The 26,441-nt window shown below is 41.6% G+C and overlaps 1 protein-coding gene across 3 annotated transcripts in view; it reads left to right on the forward strand.

Annotated features, from left to right (window-relative positions):
• The first annotated feature begins 783 nt into the window (after window positions 1–783).
• BMPR1B (bone morphogenetic protein receptor type 1B) overlaps window positions 784–26,441 on the forward strand; it is a 257,589-nt gene continuing 231,931 nt past the window's right edge. For 2 of the 3 annotated variants that reach the window (XM_068941584.1, XM_068941586.1), the window contains exon 1: window positions 787–925. The gene's annotated coding sequence lies outside the window, so the exon portion shown is untranslated. Of the gene's footprint in view, window positions 926–26,441 lie in introns of all 3 variants that reach the window. The other variant, XM_068941585.1, reaches the window with a different exon arrangement.

Genomic DNA, 26,441 nt, shown 5'->3' on the forward strand with positions numbered 1-26,441 from the left:
CGTGCTCGCCACGAGGCGTTTGAGCCAGCTTTAGCGTAGTCCCGGGCTCGAGGTGCCCCTCGGACCCGCAGCGCTTTGGTTACCCTCCCGGGACACGTTTTTCTAGCCGTTTGGGCGCTGTGGCCACGACCCCTGTCAGCGCGCGTCCCTGAGGCAAGCTAACGTGCTGATGTGGGCATGCGGCCGGGCGTTCCTGTCTGAAATGCCGCTTTTCGTTGCGAGTGGCAGGTGATCTTCAGCGTGTTGTGAGAGACTTGGAATCGTGGGCTCACGAGCTTTTTTTAATCTGACGACCAGAACTGCTGATGGTTTATTTTCTGCCCTCAAGCCATGGCTGTGGGCAGCTGGCGGGGTGACTCCTGTGCCGCGGGGCTGGGCAGAGGGGTGGGAAGGGCGATGTGCCCTCACACGGACCGCAGGGCACAACCAGGCCTGGGCAGCGCCGGGGGGGGGGGTGTTCCCTCTCCCCCCCCCCCCAAATTGGCAGCGGGGGCCCTGCTGGTGTGTGAGGGGGGCCCCCAAAATGGCGGCGGGGGGGGCTGAGGTGCCCTGAAATGGCAGCGGGGTCTGGCCGGTGCCGAGTGACCCCCTGAGGTGTTGGTGAAGCCGGTCAGTGCGTGGGAGGGGGGTGGTCAGGGGTTCCCCCCCCCCGGATGGCGGCGGGGGCTGGGAGGGGGGTCGGCGGGGCCCCCGGGGCGGGCGGAGGCGGTGTCGGCGGCGGCGCGGGGCAGCGCGGCGGGGGGCGGGCGGAGGCGAAGCCTTGGCTGTGCCGGGCGTGCGATCACTAGTGGGAGCTGGCGAGGGCAAGCGGAGGGAGGGAGGAGGGGGGGGGGGAAAAAAGCACACCAAAAAACGCCGAGCCCGACTGCAGCGGTTCCGCGCCGCTGAGGGGTGTGTGCGCGGCGGCGGGAGCGGCGCGGCGCCGGTAAGGACGTGGGGACGGTGCCGGGGGGCCGGGGCGGCTGCACCTGCGCTCCCCGCCGGCCGGACTGGACCGGACCGGGTGGTGGCCGCAGGCTCGGTGCCGCCGCCGGCGGAGCCCCCGCGGAAGGCGGCGCAGCCGGGGGAGGGGGGGGGGAAGCGCCCCGAAACTGCGCCGTCGGCGGCCCATCGCCGTGGGGCCGGGGCGGCGCGGCGTGGTGCGCTCGCTCCGTGTCCCGGGGCGTCTTTTCGGTTCAAAACACGACGCGTTTCGTGACTCTTGGCCGCCGGCAGGGACACGCGCGCGCGCGCTCGAAACTTCGCAGCTAAGTTATCTTCCTTCAGGCGTGTTTCGCTGCGCAGTTGGTTTGTTTATTTATTTTCATATATATACATAAAATATATATATACACACATATATGTATGTGCCGCGGCGTGAGAGAACGCGACTCGGCGTGCCGCTTGCCCGAGTCGAGAGGCTGCGGGTAAGGTAAGTAGTCGGACCTCTTCTTTTTTGGGCCACGCGTTAGGGGTTGACAGGCTGCCCTGGCCACCAGCCTCCTCCCTCAGCGCTCCCGGGGGCGCGCGTGGCGCGACCGTTAGCCGGCGCGCGGCGGCCGTTAGCGCGCGCGCGCGGCCGCGGAGGCCGTTGGCGGCGGCGGCGGCGGGGGGGAAGGGGGGGGGGAGAGTTTCCGACGCTTTTTTGCCAAAAACTGCAGCGTTTTGTTCCGACCCTTCTTCGTTCGAGAGACTTTTTTTTTTTTTTTTTTTTTTTTTAATACGGAAAGGGATGGCGAAGAATCGGTCCCTGTTCTTCACCTCGGTGCCCCTCGTGATTTTATCAGTCTATCGCGTCTCTTGACCGCTCGTTTCCTTTTCAGGCTGAGCAGCTCTGGCCTGCTGTATTTAAAGCTTATCTTAAAAGAAAGGAGACGGGGACAGCCATTATTATTTTCTGAGAACGGATCGTTTGGAACAACAGGCGCGTTAAAGTTAGCATGTGAAGAGCTACGGGCTAGGTACGATCTCTGGGAATAACTCATGGAGGCACTGTACATTAACTTGACAGAGTGGCCACGGTGTGATTGCCTACAGAGGGCAAAATCACCTCTGCCAGAAGACTAGCGAGACACTTATTCCTGTTTTCTTTTCCTTACTAAGGGTGCACATGCAGGAATGAATTTCATTCACAGCTTTTTAAAAGCCCCCCTGCCCCCCACCAAATACCCCCCAAACAACAGTCGCATTTTACTGTTAGTTTAGTATAGTATACTAATAATAAGCTTGTAAATTCTTTAGTTCACGTGTTGCAATTTTGCCTTGTTATGAAACAATCTTGCAATTAATTGACAGTAAGGAATCCATACAGTGAATACAACTTAAGGGCCTTGACTGTTTCCCCACAACCTACTGTCCTGCTCGGCTTCAGCTGAGCTACTCGTGATTGACACTCACACAATCAGGAAAAAACTCAGGCCTTTGGGATAGTTATTTATATTTATGTATACGTGTGTGTGTGTATGTATCTGTACGTATCTGTACCCCTGAACTGGGCGTCCCTCCCACGCGTCAGTGCCCCGTGCGTCAGTGTAGTGAATGCTCTGGCTTCTGGTAAGCGCTGAAGTACGCACTTAACTTAAGGATGTGAGCAGGTCCATTTTAATTGGTGCACTTGTGTAATTAAAGTGATGCATATGCTGGACTCTCTGCTACATGGAGGCCACAGCACTCATTGCTTTGCAGAATCAAGCCCGCAGGTCTTGAAATGCTCTTTTTAAAGAAATTCACTTGGTAATAATGTAAACTGACAGATTCACAAAGGCTGTTCCTAGAGTCTTGTCTTTCTTGCCTGTTTCTGTCATTCTTCTCTGCGTTGTTCCCTGGAAAACAGGAGGTTCAATACATAAGACATAATGTCTGTTGCCAGGTGCAAAGGAACAATGAGAGGAAGTCCGATGCTCAGGTGGGAAATGAGGTGTTACTACTCTTGAGGAATAAGATTAACTTTATTTTTTTTTTTTAATGAATGTTTATGACGTGTTCTGTTTCTTAACTATTGATAGCTTGCTATTGACTACAAAGCTGTTACCTAGATTGTAAATCCTTTGGGGAAGGGACTGCTTTATTTTGTCTTATGTACAGAATACCTGACAGTGCACTCTGTCTGTGTGTGTGTGTGTGTGTGTGTGTGCGCACGCATGCACGTGTGCTTGCATGCTGCCAAAATACTACTGCTAACAGCAGCCATTACAGAGTAGTTTATAGCCTTTAGATATAAATTATGGGGTGAATCAGAGAAGCATCTCAAACTTTTGACAGGTATTTTCTACTGACTGTTGGGCAGTTGCAGGGATGAGGGATAAAACACATAAATCAACATATTTATCTTGGTTGTTACTCAAATGAAGTTGGTTAGGATTTATAGATGCGCCCGTGTTTGACTGTCAAGCTGAGGTGGTCCAGATCGTTAGATTGTAACTGTTGAAAGTTTTTAACAGAAATGAATGAATTAGATCTACAGTGGTTCTTTGTAGAATAAACTGTAAAATTCATGTAACTTTTTATACAGTAGTTCCTTTTTGAGAGAGTAGTTCCTGTAGTCTCAAACAGAGATGTTGTGTCTGATTGATAGGCAAAATTCTGAGCAAGCTGCTGAGAAAACGGTGCAGTTAGATCTAAAGTTTGCGTGTGCCAAACTGGTTTCTGCTCTAGTTTATGTTTCAGACTAGGCTTGCTTCTGATAAGCACTTTACTCTTTCTGCTTTAAATGTGGCTCAGGGAGGAGAAATGTAACAGAAGTTATATGATAACGTCTTCAAAAAGTCACCAGATAGCAATATTCTGCTGAGACCTATAAATTATACCATGCTTTTTGTCAATAAATCAAGAAACTTGTTATTTTGACTGTATGAAAGGAAGAAAGATGTATCTACTAGAACTTGTCTAAGGGCTGGACTCTTTTTTTTCTGTAATAAGTAAACAATTTTAAGGTGACTAGTGTACTTTATAATAATTATTGAGTAGTGCTTGATTACATTATACCATGTTTTTGTGCATTACATTACTGAGTTTACTTTTTCTGTTTAAAATGTCAGCACCTCATCAAACTGTGAAGGAATTCCTGTGTGATCAGTTACTCTTCATGATCAGTTCATGCCATGGTGTGTGTGTGCGCGCGCACAAACAGGTGTGTGCATCTGTGTGTCTTTGCTGTACAGACGATAGGGTTTAATTGCTGTCATACATCAGATATGTTGCAGTTATCTTAGGTAAGAAGCAAAACCAAGCAAACCTGCTTTCCTATGAGTTATGTGTCAAGGCTGGATTCCCTGGTAGAGTAGTGGTAAGTTACTGTTCTGGCCTTTTCCTTTACAGGGTCATTAATGGGGTCTGTGTTTTCTGTCCGGCTGCCTACTTTTCTGCCACTTGTCAGAGTGAGTGTCTTTTAGGCCTCTAAAGCTTTGTCAAATTTGGTTATACTTGGTCAACGGGTTCAAAACTTAGTAGAGAGGATCTGGCAGACTTGTTTATCCGCAGATAAGGAAGTTTAAGCGTTTCCTTGTGAAACTAGGCTGAAAGCGTTCTCTTCTGTTTGAGTCTGCATATAAAGCAAGTCCTCATCTATTGGTGAAATGGCCAGCTGGGAGAGCATTTTCACGAGAGGCTTAGTTACAATTTGGAGCACTGTGTAATTGGTATACAGAGTCATCTGTGGTGGCTTATAAGACCGCAGGTATTGGCCCTCAGAGTTTGCAAAGCCTGAGGAAACAGGGGCGCAAACCACTGAATGTAAGAAAGAAAAAAGACTGAAGTTAGGATATTTGTGCAGGGAGAATGTCGGTGAACATAGGTTCTCTATTTAAATGTTCCAAAAGGATGTTTTCCAAGCACTAAATGAACCATAGTATGCAGGGACTTGTATGTATGCAGGGCTTTGGAACTTTTTTCCCCTCAAATTGATTTTTCTGGTGCACATTTAAAATTAATTCAGTGTTTAAGTCAAGAATATGTTGCTGGACACCTCTACGTTTTGACATCACTAAGCCAAAGACTATATTTTCACAGACCAATATGAGTAAAGGCACGTAACTAAAAGGTACGTTCTTTAGAACTACAGCATTTTTGTAACACAAATGTAACTTTATTGCTGCCTTTCTGAGACAAAAGCAAACATTGGTTGGTGTTAAGAAAGATTTCATATGTAAAGCCTAAAGTACAAAATGGACTGTATATACAAAAATTCGTATTTATAAAGCAGCCACTTAAGAGTTTTTAAAAGGTTAAGTTATCCAGGACTTATTCCGTGGAGCTACAAATGTATTTGCTAATGCACAACTTCACTGAGGAATACCTATGTGAATAACGTTATGCGCTTTTGCAGGTTTGTAGAAGCAAGACCTTAATTAGCTCTAGGCTGATTTCTCCCCCTTTCTAATTAAAAGTGCCCTGGTCAATTAAGGATCAAATGAGTCCTTGGCTTTGTGATGATCTTCCTTACAAGAAATAGCTGTTTGGATAAATGCTTCAGTTTCAGTATAATCTCTGACCTTTTGTCCAATTTACTTTACTTTATTCTTAGAATATTGGCCAAGGATTTGTCTTAGATTTATTAAATTGGAATCCTAAAGCCTGTAATGAGGAAATATATTGTATTTAAGCACAGAAACTGACATAAAGGGAAATATTGAAGCAGATACTGTTTATTTGCGGGGGGGGTGGAGGGGGGAAACAAACACAGGGTGGGCTAAGAAACTGATCATTCCCCTTGGAGCTGTAGTGTGTATTTGGTGAACAGTGTTAGGCTATTTTTTTGTAACTTCCATACACAAATCATCTTATTTGTAATCAGGTAGTTGAACGTAATTTTCTTCATGTATTTGCCGATATCTCTTTTCCCTATCAGAAGTGATGATGAAACGACATAAACAGCAGATATATATCTAGAACACAGGGTATAGGTATATTGATATATTTGAAGGCTAGATCTTTGCTAGTCAGATTTTGTTTAAAGTCTGTTCATTGTAGACTCTATATATGTGAGAAGATTTGGATAAGGCAAACAAATTCTTGCTTCTGTGCCAGATGTATTGCAAAGTCAGGACAGAGTAATGGAGATAAGGTTAATTAGCTATTTGCATTTGCTACTGAAGTTGGATGAACAGCGTGGTTTTTTTTTTTTGTTTTTTTTTTTCAAACAGGGAATTTCTCTTAAGGCATAACTCTCTGGTAGGGTTTGTTAAAATGAATATAGCAAGATTTTTGTAGCCTGCAGAAATACAATTAAGTGCATACAAGCATCATAGACTTTTTATTCATAGGTGGGCCTTGTAGAGTCTTGCCCTACTAGGGAATCGAAGCAGAGAAACCCTTCAAGCTGAGCGGAGTCCTATTGCTTCCAGGAGATAACACAGGATGGGTTCCCATCTGCTCTGTATCTTGGATTCTGTAAAGTGCAACGCGGTCCTAAGTGTCTCGTAGGAAGTGTTTGGAGACCCTGGTCAAGAACAAGGTCGAGTCCACGCTAGTATTGTTGATGAGCAGAATGGGAGTTCAATTATTCAGAAAACTGTTTTATGCCTTTATCTTGAAAAATATTAATATATGTTGTCTTTTCCTTTATTCACGAGGGTGTGCAGTCAAGCAATCAGTGCCACTAAGTTTAGTACCTTGAAACGATTATGAACTTGAAAATTTGAATCTGTATTGTACTTAGGGTTTAATATATTAGTATGATTTCTGTTTGAGAGATGGCAAGAAGTGCATTCGCTTATGACTGCCAGGGATTTCTGTGCGTTCAAACTACAGTCTGCCTAACTCTGGTTTTCAAAGGACACCTATCACTGTTACATAAAGTGTGCCCCTTATGACAGGAAATCTTTCTGCCACAGGTATGAATCCCCTTTTCCAAGTTTACTTTGGCACAGATGTAATTACATTACTACAGCTAAATGGCAAAACCATTTTTCTCTAGAATTTTGGCATTAATTTGAAATGGATGGTAAACTCTGGGGGTTTGTCTCGGGGCTAACTCTATTTACATGCGGCACATAAGTTATGCTTGTTAGCAGTGCCTAAGCAGTAATGACATAACATATTTTTGAACTTTACAGAGGGAATAAGACTTTTATCAGACAGCTACTGCAGCAGCAGGCAGATCCACACTTGTGTATTTGTAGAGGAGGATGATTACATCTTAACTTGAAGCTAATTAATTTTCTCTGATAACCCCATATTCCCAACAGTTTAAGCTTGTCTTTTTTCCCTTGTGCCTCCCCCGCAAGCAAGCAAGAGGCCCACAAAAGACAAAACAATCACTTACAGTGGGGAATACACGGCGTTGTTTGGCGGTTCCATATTGTAGGAAAACCGCTGAGTGAGGACCCGCAGACATCCAGGTTTGTTCCAGTTAAAATGAAAAGAAAATAAAGATAACAAACTTCATAACTTTTTTTTGCTCAGAAAACTACTGACGGGTACTGATCAAGCTTTTTTTGTAACTGAACTAGTGTTTTTCAGGACTGTTTCATTTATTGAGTGAAATTTGCTCTCCTGATGAACTAACATATGATGTGTGTGACACACAAGATGTGTTTTCAATTTGTGCAATCTTCTTACGGTTAGCCTTTTTTTAAGCTTTCGTGAAAGTTAATGGCTATTTGAAGACTAGGGCTTTCATTAGAAAAGCAAAAACAAACCAACACAAAGAATAGTTTCTAGTCCTCTTGGTTGTCAGGTTGACTCATTTTTGGAGCCTTGACTCTTGAGTTGTTTGACTTTGTGTGTGTTTTTAATAGCATCAGATTTACTTAACTCGAAGATTAATTTGTGCATAAATGTTTTCCTAGCTCTCTGCAAAGCATAGATTTCGTGCCTTGTGCAGAACTGAAATTTTCTAATTCACCTTGCCAGTTGAGGCAGTGTGACCTGGAATGGTGTGAAGAAATGAGAGCCTGTCAAAAGGGTTTGATCTATTTTTATACTGCCCTCTGCTCTCAGATGCTACACATGTATTTGAAATTATTAATCCCGATGTCATTTCTTTCCATAGGACCATTTCAGCTATTTCTATAAACCATTCTTGGCATTTCATTTCTCTTATTGTAAATTTAATAACAACTAAAACTACATGTGTTTTCTTATGGGTTTAATCACTGATGCTAATCCTTTTTTGAAGGTTTTGTGGCATCTGCATACACACACGTCAACTTAACATGCATTGAAATATCTTAAAATGTTTTTCATGCTAGTCATACTGAAATGCTGGACTTTGCTCATAGCAAAAGAATAAACTGTAAATAGTCTGATTGACCAAAAGCAGGACTATTAAGGAAATTCATGATTTGAGGGCTGATTCTAAGCATTCAGAAGTGGTTTACTGTAAAATTAAGGGCCTAGATGAGCAATTACTTTGGAAATTGTTGGAGCACTTAAGGAGCTGCTGTGCTTAGCTCTTATTTTTTTTCTGGAAGATAGGGTCCTCAGCACTCTTAAGGGGTGGTGCAAATGTGCCTGATCTGCATCACTCCCAAGACATCTTCATTGTTTTATATTATGATTTGAGATAGCCTCATTCTCTGCACTGGAGCAGATTGAAGCAATCACGTGAAGTCTTGCTTCGCTCAGTTGATCAGGGCAGAACTCCAGAGAAAGCAATACCCTCAAATGGTACTTGAGGAAAGACGTCAAAGGCTAGAGATAGAGAGTTTTTGAAAGCTTTTTTCTTGCAGCTCTGGTGTCCTAAAAATAACTTTTTTTTTTTTTAATTGGTGGAAGAACGCCCTCATGAGGTAGGGTAGAGAGGATCCGAAGGCAGCTATGCAAACCAAGGTCCCACGAAATTACCACGTGTCAGTTGTGAATAGACTAAATGATAGTAATGGTGTAACATCCAACACTGACTGTGCTGTGAGTAGATGCATTGGTGCTAGGTGCTCCAGTCCCTGCTGGGCCAGAGCTGCAGCATGCAGTACCCTGCAACAAGTCCAGCAAGTTATCTGAGGGTATGCCCATGCCTGTCTTCGTTTGAGGGGCACGGGCTAAGGAAGGTGCCGTCAGCCTACATCTGCAGAGAGAGCACACACAAGTTTGCTGAGGAAAGTCGGGACCGTAACGGCCGCCTCTTTTCATGTTGACTGAGGACAGAAGGGACAGATTACGTGAGGCAGCAGCAGTATGCGTGTTCTATTAATGGTTATAGATCGCGGTGAGCATTTGACAGGATTACAATCCTGTTTTCATTCCAGGCTCTGCAGTTGACCCTTCATTTAGTTTGTGCTTTAAAGTATGTATGACATAGCTGTAACGTAGACAGAATGTAATGAATACCCTGAAAGATTTTTTTTTTATTCATATAGGTTATTTCATTTCTTAAACCAGTATAGATTGAAATAGTAAAATCATCCTGAAGTTGACATGTAAGTCCAGGAGAAAATATCTGTCCCATAAATGACCTTGCTGTCCTAGGGAGTTGTTGCAAGCCCACATAGTCCTTTGCGGGTGACCACTGACCGACCCTGATTTGGTGGTTTGCTTGCTTGATTTTAAGGCATGCGCATGCATCTGTGGTGCTTGTTAACTCCTTTGAGCAGTTTTAGCGTTCAGCACCTTGAAAAATAAAATAGAACTTTCTTATTTTGCTTATTGAAGACTTAGTTCAGATTTGTGAGGCTGTTGAACTATCCCAGGTGGGGGGGGTGTCTGTCTTTTTGCAGACAAGGTATGCTGAATTACAGATCGTTTTCGAACAGATGTGGATCCGGTTACATGTTCTCTCTAGATGCAAGAATGTAGGAGGACTAAGCAGTATTATTAGTGGCTTCTCTTTTTGTGGAGACTGGAAATTATCACAGAGCAGTTGCTAGGAGCTTTAAACTACTTCTTTAAACTGCTCGCGCTCTATAAGCTGTGTCATCAAATAGAGGGTGGAAAAATGAATAATAGCCAAATGTCAGGAGTTGTGAGAAACTTCTTTGCACAGAATAATCTGTTCTGAAGCTCAGCATCCATTCAGTATTTTTTCTAAGTCCTAAAATATCTGTGGCAAAATGAAATATAAGGTGAGGTATAGGACCAGGGGCTGAGTTCTTGAAAATGCCCGTTATCAGGGAGAAGATAATTAGGGTGATTTTCATCACACCGTGAGGCATTGCTAACCATATTGCAGAGGCAGATCTGCACACTAATCCTCACTGAAGGAGGAAGGAAACCATATGATGGCGGCGGTGGTGGTAGGACTGTGCGTTTGGCAGGGGGAAGAACGCAGTTCTGGGCCGTAGCACGTGTGAAGTCATTAATCTCGGGGATTTGTTGCGTTTTTTTTCAACAGCATTTCAGCCCACACATAGGTCTTGGCACTGTGGATGCTATGTTTTCCAGCGGATGGCCTATTGCACAGAAAGACAAGTATGGTGTAGAATTTTTGAGCGCACTGATGTAGTAAACCTGTCTGTACATACCCTTAAGTTCTGTGAGCTTATTTCAAAGGAACAGAGTATGTGCCTGTGAACTTAGGATATTTATGCCTGTCCTCCTCTTTATTGTCCTCAGATATGGACAGAAATTTAGTCTGATAGAATGTATGGCTGGACAAGGAGGAGAATCAGTAGAGGGGTTTCCTTTTCCTCTCTTTTTTTTTTTTTAAAGAGGAAAAGAGGTTAGGTATAGCTCTCAGACAAAAGAGCTGCTAATATTAACAGCAAATGTTTTTTATCTGCACAACAGGATCAGTTTATGCTCTTGAGAATCTTTTATATCTTGTTAATCTACGCAAGCCAAGATTTACATTTGGAACATGATAAACAACTGATTTCGGAGCTTAAAAACTGGTATCAATGTCTTTTAAAAGACTGTTCCTTCTCTAGTTGTCTGACTTTTGTAATGCCAGGAAATGCATCACAGTTCACAGGATAAAGCCACAGATTTTTTATTGTTAGAAATGTGTATAAATTAGAGGGTGTAAGGGTGTTTTTGTTGTTTTGATAAGAGCACTTTTATACTATAGCGCAGGCTGTTGCACACAGTTTTGAAATAGAGGTGTCCGCAGTTAAATACAATCGTTCCTTTATGTGATGTTTCTCCATGTAAGACACTTGCAGGGAAAAATATTTTTTAAGGTGAAATTGAATCTGTTGATATATCTGGGTTAAATATTTCACTGAAGTGTTTGTAACATTAAGACTCCAAGAGTGAAATTACAGTATTTAAGTTGAAAGAAACAAGGAAAAATAATGATTAATAGAAGTTTTGATGATTAAGCTCATTTTGTAAAAACTATTTCACTTAATAGAGTATTTTGTAAAATATGTTGCAGATGATAACTCTCTAATTCGCTGGCAAGTGCAAAATAAGTGGGCTGTTTATTTAATGAATAAAATAATGAATTGATGGAGTGTTTTTTACTCTTTGTGTCCAGTGTTCTCACTCCTTCCTGCAGTGCTTCAGTTCTCTCTCAGCCACTCACTGCTTCTGTCCGCTGTGGCTCCGTCTCCCGAGAACGTTCCTCCCAGAGCCAAGAGGCAGCCAGCTGCTGTGCTTGTTGTTCGTAGAGCAGTGTTGAAAACTTCAGCTGCTGTTATTGTTTAGAGGGTGTTCCTTTGTGCGGTGTGAAAACTTTTGTGGAGTGGTAGCTTAGCAGCAGTAATCATCTCCTTTAGCGATAATACTCTCCAATCAGATGATAAATCTATTTGCTTGTAACAGCTAAGCTTTACACATTCATTAATCAAGTAAGGTTCTCGACACAATTGATAAATGTAACTGTAATTCTTGCTTAAACGTACCACATACAAATAATACAATACTGTTCCTCAGTGAAAGCATGACATATGTAAGGTGCTTATAAGATACTAATTCTGTACGTCAAACAAAATAATTTTCTTCCCCACGTTCGTATTGAAATGATCTTGTACACTCTTGTCTCTCCATTTTTGTAGTTTTGTGATTAGCTCAGTTCTATGCATGTGAGTCTTTAGCCAATACTTAGATGTTTACTGGTTTGGATTTCACAAGTTCCAGGAAAGCTTTTGGCATATGTGCTGTGTTCATCCATCTTTACAGGGTGATGGGAGTGTTCTGCTTTATTCTCCAAACTCCTGAATGTGGTGTTCTGCAGAGGAAGGACCTGACCAGAGTACACAGATGCCCACGTACGCACCATGGTCTGGTCATCAGTGCAGTGTAATGGCATGACCAGATTGCATGCTTAACCTCAGTGGTGAAATATCCGTTGGTATCAGTTGTCTTTGCTGGTCCTGACTTAACAAGCCCTCCTTGTAGGGAATGCCTCCAAACTCCCGTTTGATAGTTTCACGCAGTTCATGCTAGAAAACATAGTCTTTGCACCGTAGGAATTGGCTGGAATCTCTTCCGTCTCTTTTGGCATGGCAGAACTAATAATGTCATTCAGTTGTGCCTGTGGTTGGAAGCAAATAAGTGTATGCAAAAAACAACATAATAATTCACAACACACAATTTACATAATATGCAATACAGGAATTCGGCTTCTTCATAAGATGTATTGCAAAGCTTGATTTATCGGTAGCAGTCTTTGGGTAGTATGAAAGAGAGGGAATCCCATGTTAAATAGAGAACTTTTCTTTTTCATCAGGTATTTGAGGTGCACTTGGACTAGATCCTCAGTTGCATCTCTGAGCTCTTTTTGACACGTTTTTCCAGTAAATGTGGATTCTGTGAGTAATACATTTTGCTGATGAAGCCTACGAACTCTGCCCATCTGAACCCCCTTCATTCTTTGGGCAGTATCATGCCATTAGTAATGCTAATATATGTCCTTGGGGGTTATTCTCTGCCTTACCTTTAAAGTTGCCTTGTTTGTTTTCCTTAGGGGTCCATCTAATACTGCAATTGTCCAGGGAATAGAGCCTCATGCTAGTGAGAACACAAATAGTGTTCAGCTCTGTGCTTTCAGAGTTTCCAGTTAGTATGTTTCTCAGTAAATTCCTGTCTGTCTTGAGTACTACTTTTCTAAGACTTTTCAACCTCTGACTTTTTCTTCATGTCTGAAAAATTTTAAAATGTCTTTTATTTGTTCATTTAACTTCTGATCTTAGCATTTCTTTGAGGAAGGATTACTCTCAAAATAGGACCTCTTGAAACCCTTGTGTGCTTTCTGTAGGTGTTCGTTAACATCTGCAGAGGCAGCTGACCAACTGACTGACTAACAAGACTGATATGATTGTTACCCGTTGGCCGCATCTATCTTTTTTTCCTCAGCTTTTTCAAATAAAGCCTCAATACACTTGATCAATGCTCAACAGATAGTACCAACTGACAGCTGGTCCTTTGAAATGGGATCCCTTTGTGCCTCCTGTTCTGTCTTCTCCATTCCTTGATCTATGTATGATTCTCCCCAGAAAGCTTAGGGATCCAGGCGGAAGTGAGAATTTGTGGTTGTAGGCTGTGAGTGGTAAATTAGAAAACACACCAAGTGGACGTTGCAGACTGGCAACTCGTGTGTGCAGTTCAACTAGTCTTACGGAAAAGTCTAGGGAATCACGGTGCACATGTAATTCAAATGTAGCATCTCTGTCTTTACTTCCTTTCACTAATTCCAACATAATACTTACCATGTCGGTTTGAGAAATAGAAAATAGGTTTAGATTTCTATTACCACCATCCCTAAGGTAACTGAAGTATGTTTCTAGTAGGTCCAGTGTTCATGAAAATAAAATCTTGGAAGATGCCCTCGTGAGACTGCTGGTACATGAAGTGTCTCTTGGAAAAGGTATATATGCAGGAGATTTAATGTAAAACTTCACTCAAAATTGCCATAATTGTGTAATAAAATTGTACAAGTAAAAGGAATAGTAATGGATAAACAAAACTGATACTTTGCAGCCAATTTTATGTTAGTGATACCCTTGAGAAAGGCTTACCCGAATTACTCGGATCAACCTGTCTGGCCAAAATTCTGCCGTTTCCAGTGTTGCACCAAACTGCTTCAAAAAGCCTCATCGCAGGTTGATGAGGACTAACAGAATACGTGGCTGTGGGATGCGCCGTGCAGTCTTTCCTTCACCAGGGAACAAATTTGGTTTTCTCTCCTCTATGCTGACTGAGTTTCATGATGCTTCTGCGTTTGGGATCTACTCTTCTGTCCGATTTGGTTGATGTAGGCTGTATGGTTTGGTTTCACCAATCATCATATTTTAGCTGTCAGATGCATCTGTCTCTTAGCTGTGTCAGAAATTAATTATGACTTCTGGAATCCTTAAAGCTAAGCTTATGGGGTGTGAAGGTTGCACCACTGCCATCTTGTAGTCAGGCAGGGACATACTTCAAGGTGACGAGCCCTGGAAGAGACTGACAAACTGAGATTTTTTTTTTTGTCTCAGTTTGAAAATGTAACAGAACCTGGCAGTGCGATTGATCTTTGGCTATATTTGTTTATTAAGATTTAAGGTTTACTTCATAAATCTGACCCTGCAATTTCAAGGTTGCCTTTGCACTCTGCAGAAGAAGTGGGCTCTTAATGTAATGGAATTATAAACACTATGCCAGTGAGTTAGGAGGAAGGAATGGCAAGAGAGGATGTGAAAGGTCTGAAATGGAAGCAACAGCTGACTTTTTTTCAGTTCAGAATGACCCTGCCAAAAGAGGCAAATGACATCACAGACTGGAAGGTCATTGCTTCTTAACAGACTTCAAAAATACATTAATATGCAGAAAATATGCTGAGAAACTCAAATGATGATGAATAAGCCACTGTAAATCGCTCAGGAGTGAAATGAGCATCCTTCGCTTAGGAATCTTCCAAACTGCTGATGGGGGAGAGGTATAATCTCACGTTCATAGGTATAATCAAATCCGTCTCTGTGCTTCTGGCAAGTATTTGTCTATGGTGTATTTTCTAGTGTCCTGTTAAACTTGACCAAAGAGGCTGAACTTACAGAAATTGCACGATCTCACTTTTCTGGTCATTTTTTACAGACCTTAAGAGAACGCAGTGTCGTTTGCCATACTTATTTTTCCTTAATCAGGTTTTCCTGGTTATAGTTCTTTTACTGTCAGCCTCAGGAATGAATCACAATAAATAGCAGCAGCGATGTTAGAAGTTAAAAATTTTGTTATGATGTCCAGATATGTATTGTTACATAGAAACCAAATGATGGCAGCTATGCGTTAAGTACTCTGTAGTTTTCCATTTCAAAACACACCCAAACTTGTGTCTGGATAATTCTAGAGGCCCTTCCTGTTTATGACCCTGAAATGTTGGGGGTGCATTCTCATGCCTTCTAACGCTTTTCCCGCAGGTAGAAGGGAGCCTTCATTTTATTATTCCCTAACTACCCGTTTCTGTCTTTGGAAAAGTAGCTCCCCTTTTCTGCTCTTCCATGCTATGTCTTGCACTTTGGAGGTAAGGTAGAGTCACCAGAACCCCCCAACTCCACGAGTCGTCACCTGGGCCTGGTGACAGCAGGAAGTTCTCCCTCCTCTGGCCTTTCTCTGCTCTCCATGAGAATCAAAGGAGCAATTGCAGAAATGAGCCCAGCTCTTAAAAAGAACATGAATTGTCTTCGTCAGACCCATTTTTTTTCCCTGGTCGCATGTACCAGCGTTGCGTGTTCACGAATTCTTTTTCCTTGGCTTGCACCTTTTGACTGACATTGCTTGAAGTTGCTTTCGCATGTTCACGCTATCTTTCATTTAAACTAGTATGCAGTCAACTTTATTCTCCCCTTATAAATTCACTTCTTCAGCCCTTAAGCAGTATTACTGTTCTTATTGTCTGAGTGATCCACGTTTCCTGTGCTGCTTTGGTATTGGGAGCTAAGCTGGTGCTGCTCAGTGGTTGTCAAACTTGTTGACTGTGTTCCAGTATTAAGAATGCAAGCCGTGTACGGATACAGTTCGTCTAGGAGGATGTTTACCTTCTCTCCGCAAAATTCAGTTTGGCTGTGTGAATTCTGCTGACTTTTCTTTCCTTGGCTGCAAAAGCCTACTGGTTGGTGGATTAATACTTGAGTGATGGAACAAGATGTACAAGAACTTCCCCCCAGAAATCGGGGCGGGTGTTTCAAATTTCAAGGTTAGTAAAAACACAATTTCCACTTGTCAGTGGTAAAATAATTTTTGTATTCACTGATTATACTGCAGTTTTGCAGTTTGTTAGCTGTGAAAATAACAGCGTTTACTTTGGACCACATTTCTTATAATTTTCACGCATTACTTTAAGTACAATATTGACTGACTTCTCCTTTCCCCTTTAGGAGATGGCTCAGGATGAGTGTTTAAAAACAGTCTGAAGAGCGAGGAAATAAGTTAGGTATTTAAAGAAGAGCTATTCCATTCGCAAATCTTTTCATTTTGATATATCGCTCTTTTACTGTGTTCATCAAACATTTACCTTGAAGGTAGTAATCTGTTCAAGCCATTTTGTACCGTGCTGTGTTTATGTACCCACCCCCTCTTTATTTCCATTTTGCATCTTCCAGTGTGCTCCTGAGAGAGATTGCTGCTGCTGTGTTTCTCTCCATGCTTCTTCCCTGGACAACATGTTTATTTTCTGAGGAGCAAAGCCCGGTGGTCCCTTCTTGTGTGCATAGAGTTTAACACCTGCTAAATACATGACTTTGAGCTTGACGCAGATTACAGGATTTGCTCCATTTCACAGAGGAAGAAATTGCATTTGATTTAGTGTCGAGTGCTCGGTACACGGTACTGACTGCTGCTGGAGAGCGAGCAGTATTTTGCAGAGGAGTCTTCTGCTGCTCGGGATGTGCGTGGATGGGGACAGTGACTTGGTTTGTGTGGCGGTAGGAACGCGTAGGCTGCGTGGGGTTACTGCATACAGCAGTACGCTTAGTGAGGCTGTGAATTCTTTGGGAAAGTCTTTGCACACGGGTGCAAGCTTTAGTTACAGCTGCGTGCAAAGCACATCCCATACGTGCAGAACACAGCTGGTGGTGTAGTTTCAGAGAGGCTGTTGCGTAATTTCAGATATGTTGTCTTTGTGACTTGCCTTTCTGTTGATAATGCCCTTTTTATCTGATTCTCTTGCCTGTGGCTTTGAGGCTTCAAAAATAGTGGGTCGTGTAATGGACTAGCTGTTACAAGAGGGTTATTGTGAACGTAAAAGTGTGTCTCATAAAACTCACGCGTATCCAGAGCAAATTGTATATCAAACATTGGCTTTGCTCTGTTTCAGTGGACTCCAGCTGTTCTGTTGAACTGTGTTTTTATCATTTTCTGGACTACATAGTACGAGTGTTGACAATATAGGTTCTTTTATCTAGTATAAATTTTCAGAGAGTTTCATTGTTGGCTTTTTACGTTGCTCAAGTTATTCGCTTTTATGCTTCCCGAGTAATATACATGGAAATGACTAGCTGGAGAATCATAGTTAGCAGCTGGTTAGACTCCGTGTTTCTTTCAAGATCTGTATGAGACTTCAAAGTTTACATGGACTTTCAGGAGAAAGAACGTTTGGGTATCAAAGGGAGAAATGAGCAGTGTACTTGATAAATGTTGATGCTTGTTTGAGTGCTTCCATGTTGACCTGATCACAGCTCACATACTGCTTTGGAACGTGCACTGATATTTATATTACCTTTCTGTATGATCCTTTCTAAAGAGCTTTTGTCTATTAAAAAAAATCAGTGGAAGAGAAATTTAAAATTAGGTTTTGAGAGTGCATGAGGTGGAGGTGTATCTTGATTCTGCTCTTTCTAAAAGTTCTTGTATGAACTGCCTTTGATCAACTGAAGGAAACTGTAAGATATGTGTATTATGTCATTGGGTTCTCACTAGTTGCTTGCTTGTTTGTGAAGACTGTAATTTCATCCGGCAGGCCAAAGCCTTGTATCATTGCCCTTTATCTCTGTTTGCAAAGTCCAAGAAAGTCTATGTTTCCTAAACGTTGTGCTTCAAAGCAAAACGAGAACCCCCCAGAGAAAGTAATCCAAGTAACTCCCCCAGCATAGGCCAGGGGAAAGGGTGTAACTCTGTGGGTGCAGGACCCTGCTCCTGTGGAATTCCTGCGGGGATCCGAATTGCGCTGGCCCGTGGGAGCAGGCAGGGGAAAAGAGGCAGGGCTGAGCTGCAGCTCCATGCTGCCACTGTCCAAATTATTTCTATATTCACAAATATTCAGTATATCCGGTATTCACATAAGAACCCTTTCAGAGTAAGACATTCCTTATGTGTTGTGAAGAAGACAAATATAGCCCTAACTAATTCACTCCTTTCCTCTTCCCACCGTCTTTTCTCTTCTCTTTTAGAATGAAAAGTTTGCAAGCCTGGAACCCATTTTTTCTTAGAGTAGTGAATTGAGTCCCTTACCTTGGATAGCTTTTTTCCATTCATATCTACTCTTTGGGGAAAAAAAATGCCTATTAAAGCTAGTGAATGTATTTGTTACCTTCTGAACGTCTGCAAATGGTCAAAGTTACATTATCAGTGCAAAATGCTGTTTCAAATAACAAAAAGTAAGCATTAATAAGAATATCAGTTTAATGTAGTGCTGACAGTAGAAATAGTCTATTTACATTATGATTTATAAGCTATTAGTTAATGTGGTCCACCCATGGATTTAGGAATTACTATTCCTCTGAAGTTTAAATAAATAAACTGAATTTATAATTCACTTGGAGACGGTTATTGAGTATAATAGCTAAGTTAGGGACTTTTAGACTCACACATCTTAACTGCCAGTAAAGTCCTTGTTAATTGTTTCCTGTTCGTTAGGTTTTCTAATGGCCTGTTCGGTCATGAAACAATGCATCTCGGCCCGTGCGTTTGATTTTCTTCTTTCTGTTTCATTGCGTTCGTACCTGGGATTCATCTCGCTTAACTTCAGTTCTCTAGTGTTTCTCTGTAGTCAGTGGTGGGGACTAGGTGCTCCTGTCCTAGCCCTAATGCCTCTTAAGACTGAGGGGCGAATCTCTGTAAATACCTGTCTCTCTTCCTTGGCTGTAGTGGCACCCAAATATTTTTTTATATAAATACATTTAAGTGAGATTAATTCCGTCTTTTTTAATGAACTACTGACTTGATTTCTGTTAAGGAGTTCCCCTCTCCATCACTACAGAGATGCCATTTGTAAAACAGAAATAGTGAAACCTCAGTAAAATTTGACCAATCACTGACTCTCAAAACTCTCTTGAATAGTTCAGTCATTTGCACAGAATTTAGGCGTCCTGAGCCAGTGCCTTAAATTATTTTTAAACCTGATGTCACAGAATTATGATAATGATGAACCTCCCCTCTCCCCCCGCAGCTGCCTTGGTGGTTTATCTTTATTAAATATTCTTAAACGGCTTAAATATTCTTAATGGTAACTGTATCAGTATTACTTTCAGAAGTCTTCTTCCTGAAACCGTTTTTCTCAGTAATATATTTATGAAGAAGCTACGGAACCCACAGCTCATCCGTCCATCACTTCCCACAGGAGTATGTGGCATGTCACAGGGGAAAGAAAATATATACATAAGGCCGTGTGTTTGATAGTGGGTGGGTATTTAACATTGTTTGTATTTTCAAAACCAGCTCTGTGATTTTGAATGGCTATTTAGGAGGACTATGAAACTAACTTTAAGATGAATTTTGTGTGTAGAGTTTGTAAGCAGGCAAAACTCAACTGAGAGAAAGAAGTGATTGCGAGCAACTTGTCACCCACAGTCTGCTTAAACGATTGCATTTTGTAGGAAGGGTGGTCCTGATTCACAGTCTGCTTGCGCCATCCTTTTTGTATCAGCGTGGCAAATGCCATCCTGTTTGAGATCTCTGATAGCCTTTCATGGACTTCAGTGGATCCCAGGTTTTTGGTCCTAGACAGCAATGCATTTATTTTTTTGAACATATTCACTCCCTTGCAAATGTGCCGCCCCTTCATTAATTCCTTTTAGTAGCTGCAAACATTCCAACAGCTTTGAAAAATGTGAGATCTGTTTGTTTTGAATTCTATGGATTACCATAGCCAAGTGTCTGACATAGCACCTAATTTTTTAAAAATTTAATTTGATTTTATTTATGATTTAGGTGTCTCTGTCATTAAATAAGCTCTTGGGATGTTTTCCTTCCCCCCTCCCTGCTTGGGAGAGGGGCTCGTCGTTCTGTGTATTCAAAATTGCTGGTGCTCTACGCTCCAGCTCGCCATCCTCTCTGCTTCTGTTTCAGCCTTTCCCTAAGAGAAGACCACAAAGATTTGCTGGGTCACTGCTTGTTCAGCTATTATTTAATTCCTTTCATAAAAGCAGTGAGTTACTTTTCCTAAAGGTTAGATGTTTGCTTTCTGTCTCACCTATGTGGAGAGCCTCAGATGCTGAACTGTAGAGCCACGAGGAATTTTGTTTTCCTTTTCAGGCCAAACCCTGTCACAACCAGTCTGTACACAGTGCCTCCTTAGCTTAAATGCTACTTTTCCCTCTCTAGTTGTGCCTTCCTGCTCCTCCCTTTTAGAAAGCAATCAAATCCCCTCTTAGCCTTTGTTTTGCGAAGATACAGAGGCGAGACAGACAAAGCGAGTGTCACTCTTCACGTATGTTTTTACTTATTGATTGGCTCTTGGCAGATGTAGCTGCCGCAGGTCAGTAAGTGAGAAGGTTTATAGTAACATTTCCTTGCCCGGAGGGTGGGGAAAGCGAATAAGGCAGCTGGTGGACTCTACTGTTGACAAGGAATAGCAAAATGAAGATTTGATCTATTTTGAATGGCTGATGTCCTCAGTTCAGAGCCAAATCAGATGATTTTTGATGTGATCTTTTTTTTTTCTCCTCCTCTTTCTTTCCTCTTTCTTTCCTAAATAGGTCTGTATGTGTCCACGTTATCGGGATTCCCGCGGTAGCAGCGCAGAACTAGTGCTACGTGCTGTGGCGGGGACTTCCCACCGCGGGCGATGGCTCTGGTGAGGCTTTCTAGCAGAATGTGTCCTGGTGCGTAGCACTGGCTTTTCCCTCCCCGTCAGTCTGATGCAGTATTCTCTTTCTCTCGTCATAACGAGGAACACCTTTCACCTTGCTGAGATAAGGGAAGGTATTGGGCTAACTGTTGCTGGGAGCAAATCCACTGATGGCAGCTCTCAATAATGTGAAAGTTCTTCCCACTGTGCAATTTCACAGAAGGTGCCTGTAGTTAGACAATCCATTTGTTTTCTCCAGGTTTTAGGAGTTCCAAACTTGTAGATCTCTGACTTGGCACGCTATAGATTTGCTTCCCATTGCAACTCCTAACCACAGGGTGCAGCCTAAAAAGTACGCATGGCCAGATTCTCAGCTGTGCCCAGCTTCCTCTGAGCATGACTAAACTAGAGTGCCTGTTGGGTAAAAGATTAACTGTGAGGGAAATGCCTAGTACTGTGATATAAAATCATCTTTTATAAAGCTCTGATCCTTCTTGGTACTCCTACCAAAAAGCCGTAAAGATATTATGGAGTATTGTGTTAACATTGAACCCTCTGGACAAGGAAATGATGGATTCTCCCATGCATGTAGTAGCTCTGCATTGCCAGCCTCTGCCTTTCTGCGCTGCTGAAGCAGAGGGGACACCCTGGTAGGTTTATTCCCCTCGGAGCGTGGATGGGACAGATGCAGGAGCAGAGAGGCACGCAGGTCAGTGAAGAACGGGCCCCGGGATTAGCATCGTGAGTTCGGTGGTAGTATGGTACTTGCAACAACTAGTAATGCTGGTATTGCACCTGCTTAGTCACGAATGCCGAGATGCTTGTCGCAGCCGACGATGTGATGTGTGGAGAGGGGCACAGAAGGTGGCTGTAGGAGGAGGATGAGATGTATTTTTCTGTTCTCATAATAAGTTTTTTTTTCTTTCCTCCTATCTCCTTAGTTTGTTTTTCACTATCCTTTTATCACCTTAGTTTTTTCCTTTCTAGTGCATCATTTTGAAGATAAATATTGAGATTCTGATATTTGTGTTGTAAGACGTCTTCCATCACGCTTTTCTGTAGTGAAGTAAAGCACAAATGGATATCGGTAGTGGTGTCTGAATCTGGCCTGGAATCAACATACCTGCTGTTATCCTAGTAAATGATTTATGCACTATTCGTAGCTGACATTATGCTTTCTTGAAAGCAGCGTAGTTGAAGGCCATGTATGCTATATAATGTGTCATTATTCCAGAGCTCTGAAAATATATCCTTTTATAATTCTCTTTAGTAGTACAGTTTATGCGATGTGGAAACTATTTTGTAACACATGTGCCTAAGTAGTGGGCCTTTTGTTAGATCCAATTAGAATTTCTCCCTTGACAGAATGTGAGGCTCTAAAGCGTTGTTATGCTTGGCTGCAGACAAAATTAATCCAGTCAGTTGGGACTCTCAACATCAGCTTTCTGCAATCGAAAGGTATAGAGCCACTGATATGTGTGTTTACGTTCAGCAAATCCAGCATTCAGTGCAAGCGGCCATAGCCAAGCCATTTGCCTGGCGTGGTGCGCTACATGTCAGCGCATTTCAAAATTATTGCGTGCGTACGAGCTACTGTACAATAACACTTTCCTCTGCAAAATGGTGTAGCTCCTCTCCTGGTGCTGAAGAGGGTTTCTTGTTTGTCTACTTTTTTTTGTGAATGTGATGAGCATGCTATTTGTAAAGTGTTCATGAAGATCTCCCTAGCGTTTAAGCGTCTCCCTTATTTTATGTATTTTCTATTTCTTTTCCACTATAAATTGTTAACTTTAAAAAACATTTTATTAAATGCCAACTATTTTATTCAGTTTAGTAAGTGTTTATTATGGGATTTAGTGGATTAGGGATTAAATTTGTGTGGGAAACCTCGTTTTAGATTGTATGTTAAACACGCTGGTAATTTCAAATATAACTGTGACTTCTACTCCCCCCTTCCCCCCCCCGCAAATGCAGTCACTGTGCTAAAAGAACTGGAAATGCAGAGTTGGTTGCTATTGATACTTTAATAATTTCTATAGTAGAAATGATGAACGTAATTAAAATCTAATTGAAATTACGTTGTTTTTCCTGGGAGTTTATGGAAAGGCCAGAACTGTTCCAGTGTGTCTCGGTTCCCAACACGACTGTGTAAGCATCAAAATGACTCATTAGCCTCTTCAGAGATGCAAGTGCTTAAAAAAAAAAATCTGCCCAAGTGCTTATTTTCAAAGTCTTTCATTAAATTAATTTTAATTCCTTTTATCAGGAGCCATAATGTTTTCCTGTAGGCTTGATATCATCATTTTGATAAGATGTTGTTATTTAGCGATGCCATTAAATGGGCAGCTTCTTAACTAATTTGCTTTTAAAAACTGAATAATAAAGGGGCATTTTCTTTCCCCTGTGACATGCCACATACTCCTGTGGGAAGTGATGGACGGATGAGCTGTGGGTTCCGTAGCTTCTTCATAAATATATTACTGAGAAAAACGGTTTCAGGAAGAAGACTTCTGAAAGTAATACTGATACAGTTACCCAAGGAGATACTAAGAAATAATTAAGACAGAAACTGTATAATAAAATATATCTATTCCACCTTAGCCCATTTTTAAAGACCTGCCACTTTTTTCCAATAACCTTATTTCAGCCTTTCTGATACTTACGCAAAACAAAAGTTTCCAGTGTGAAGAAAAGGAAAATAAAATGTGCTAGTCTTCACTGTATTTTGCTTAGAACAGTGCTTTACTGGAGCTTGAGGGTGTTTTGGTTCTGGCTTTTACTGGGTTCCTTCCCTAAAACCACCTTTGTCCTTCCTGAGAAGTCATTAACAATCTCTTCTACTCAACCATGGATGGAATTAAATGAAGATAGGCTCAACGAAGCACAGTCTCTCTGTATGTTTCTATTTTCATTCCGCTTACCGAGCGGTGGATCAGATGCAGGAGAGCAGATCTTTTCCCAGTGTTTGGTCACCTAGCGTTCTTATTAATAATCAGTCTGAATATTTGGATGTCTAAATAAAGCTTTAGCAGCTTAGCTTTTGATATGCGTTTTCAAACATTTCAGCTAACGTTTGTAATGTGAACCTTTATTTTGCTGACTGGCTGCACTCTTCAAGCCGTGTAAATCCACTTCCCTCGGCGGTTGGGAATGGTATCTTACCCTTGGCAAAGCAGCACGTTCTTAGGCCCGACTCCTCTTTTTGTTTGGTGGACTTTCCCGCCTGTTTACAATGCCTGAAGAGCCCTCATTATCCTCTTGACGCTTCAAATGGCTGTTGTGGAGTGAGGCCAGTTCACATCTCTGGGCTACCATCTTATTCGTGCTGTTATGGCGTAAAAGAGCCCTGGGCCAGGGAGAGGTGACCCTCTGAGGAGCAGTCCTGGGGAAAGCTCTGCACAGAGATGACAGAGTTGCACTATGCTGTGTCATGCAACTTGTAGGATAGGAGTAGAGTGAGTAAAAGGCTGGGGAGTCGGTGCTGTGCCTTGGCAAGCCATGTACCAGAAGGGTTTCCAGACTAGAGTGGTCAGTAGCTACTCAAAGCTTTCACGAGCTGTCGTGTGCACACCGTGCCCTGTGCATCGAGTTCAGCTTGGCCAGGGTGCAGGAGCAGCGCTCCCGTCGCTGGGGTAGTCATTCTCGGTGTAAACCAAATTAGTTTTGTGCCAAGATTGGTGGAAATAAAGCTGACCTAATGCTGGGTGCCTTTGAATAACCTGTCATGTTATTCCTGTTTGTTTCCAGTAGCTCTCAGGAGGAGCCGAATGCTCTGCAGTTTATAAGTAGGAGGACCTCTACCTTGAAAACAAGTCTAAAAAAACCCAAGTACAGCACAGCAGTTGTGTTAGGAAGTTCAGGCACACAGACAATTTTCAGTTTTCTGAATAACTGTGACTGAATTGTATTCTTGACATATTTCTTTTTAGGGTATAAACTGTACCAGTTATACCTCAGTTTTCCATTTTTTTTTTCTCAAATTAAGGGTGGTAGCAACTAACAAATTTATAAGGACTTAATATAGTGTCATTAGCTAGATGGAAGAAAAAATTTGTTATAGTTGGTGATGTTACTTTAAGCCAGAATTTGAGGGCTAATAAGCTTTTATTCTGCTGTGCAGGTATAGACTTATGCATCTAAGAATTCTGGATGCATTATGCATTATTTGGTGGAATTCAACTCAGAGGAGTTTTAGATTGCTCTTAAAAAAAAAAAAAAAGGGAGGGGGCAATCAGCAGAAGCTATTCTGCTTTCTCAAATGTAACTGGCTGTGTATATGCGTGTTGGAAGCATGCAGCTGATCAAGCAGATGCTAAGCTATGCATGACAGTTGTGCTTTTCTGTATATAAATTCTGATATCAGCATGCTCAGGGAGAAGAATTTGCATGTCCACAGGTGTGGCTGAAAAGATGCTCCTTTGAATGTCATGAGGAGTTTTGTATATAATAACTAACTTTTTCATTCTTCAAGATAATATTGAATTGTTTAGTTTACTCTGTCAGCTAAAATATACGTTTTTATATAACTGGAAATATACGAAATTGTACTTTCTTCTATTACTTTAGTATGTATAATTTTAAACAAACTATGCTTGATATAAAGCTCTTTCAAATATTTTTGAATTACAGTGTTATTGCAAAGCTAGTGGAAAAGTTACCAAGGCAGACAGCAACGCTACTTTTAGCCCTCTGTGTGTTCCTAACTAGGAATATCTGTGTATGTCAGTAATGAAGGTAAAGTGGTGTGGGCCTTACTATAAAATAGTCAGTCATTGTAATTTTTATTCTAAAAAAAGTATTAGCCTGACTTTCCTATAAATCATTTGATCATAAACAGAATGTTATCAGAAGAAATATTTGGGAGCTTATCGTGATTTCTCCATACTAGGCTTACTTTTCCCCATTTGAAAAGAATGGGAAAGCAACTGTCAGCAATTTTTTTTTTTTATTACTGATTGTTGCATTCAGCTGTATTGCTGCAAATTTGTATTTTTATTTTTCTATTTTGTTAAATGATGCGGTAAATTTGTCAGAATCAGCATTTTTTTATTTTATTAATAATTTGTTTTGTTCCCAAGTAATGAAGCTGTATCGCCCTCCTGATTCTTTCACTTTCTTCACAGCTCTACCAAGCCCCATCAGTTCCCATAATATAGTTCTTGGCATTCCTTCAGACTTGCTGCAAGTGTATAGACAGTATGTTTGCTGCATCACTCATACCCTAATTATGTTAAGCTTTGGCATAGATTTTTCGTGTGCTTGCTTTGTGCATCATTGTAACAACTTTGAGAAATTCATCCATACAAAGACTTTTGGCCAGGTTATTAGTCTTATAATGTGACACTTTGAATGTAAAACATTGGTTTGGAAAAATTTTGCATTTGATTTCTCTTGATTTTTTTTTTTTTAAAATAACATGGTTTGAACATAGCCCAAACTATTTAAACATGAGTATATAAGGCAGAGTGGGAATGGTAGAGGAGTTATAGGTGAGATTTAGGTGAGATTATATGACTAATAAAGCATAAACATGAATTTCTTAATTCTTCCTGTCCATGAATAATCTGTGACTTGATCCTACTAGTATTTATTTGTTGAATGAATAATTGGATGGTTATGGCTGGCAAAGCACTGAAGTGCTTTTACAAAGCTAATGCTGTCTGAT

The sequence above is a fragment of the Struthio camelus genome, chromosome 4 (genome assembly GCF_040807025.1).
Source record: "Struthio camelus isolate bStrCam1 chromosome 4, bStrCam1.hap1, whole genome shotgun sequence".
NCBI lineage: Eukaryota > Metazoa > Chordata > Aves > Struthioniformes > Struthionidae > Struthio > Struthio camelus.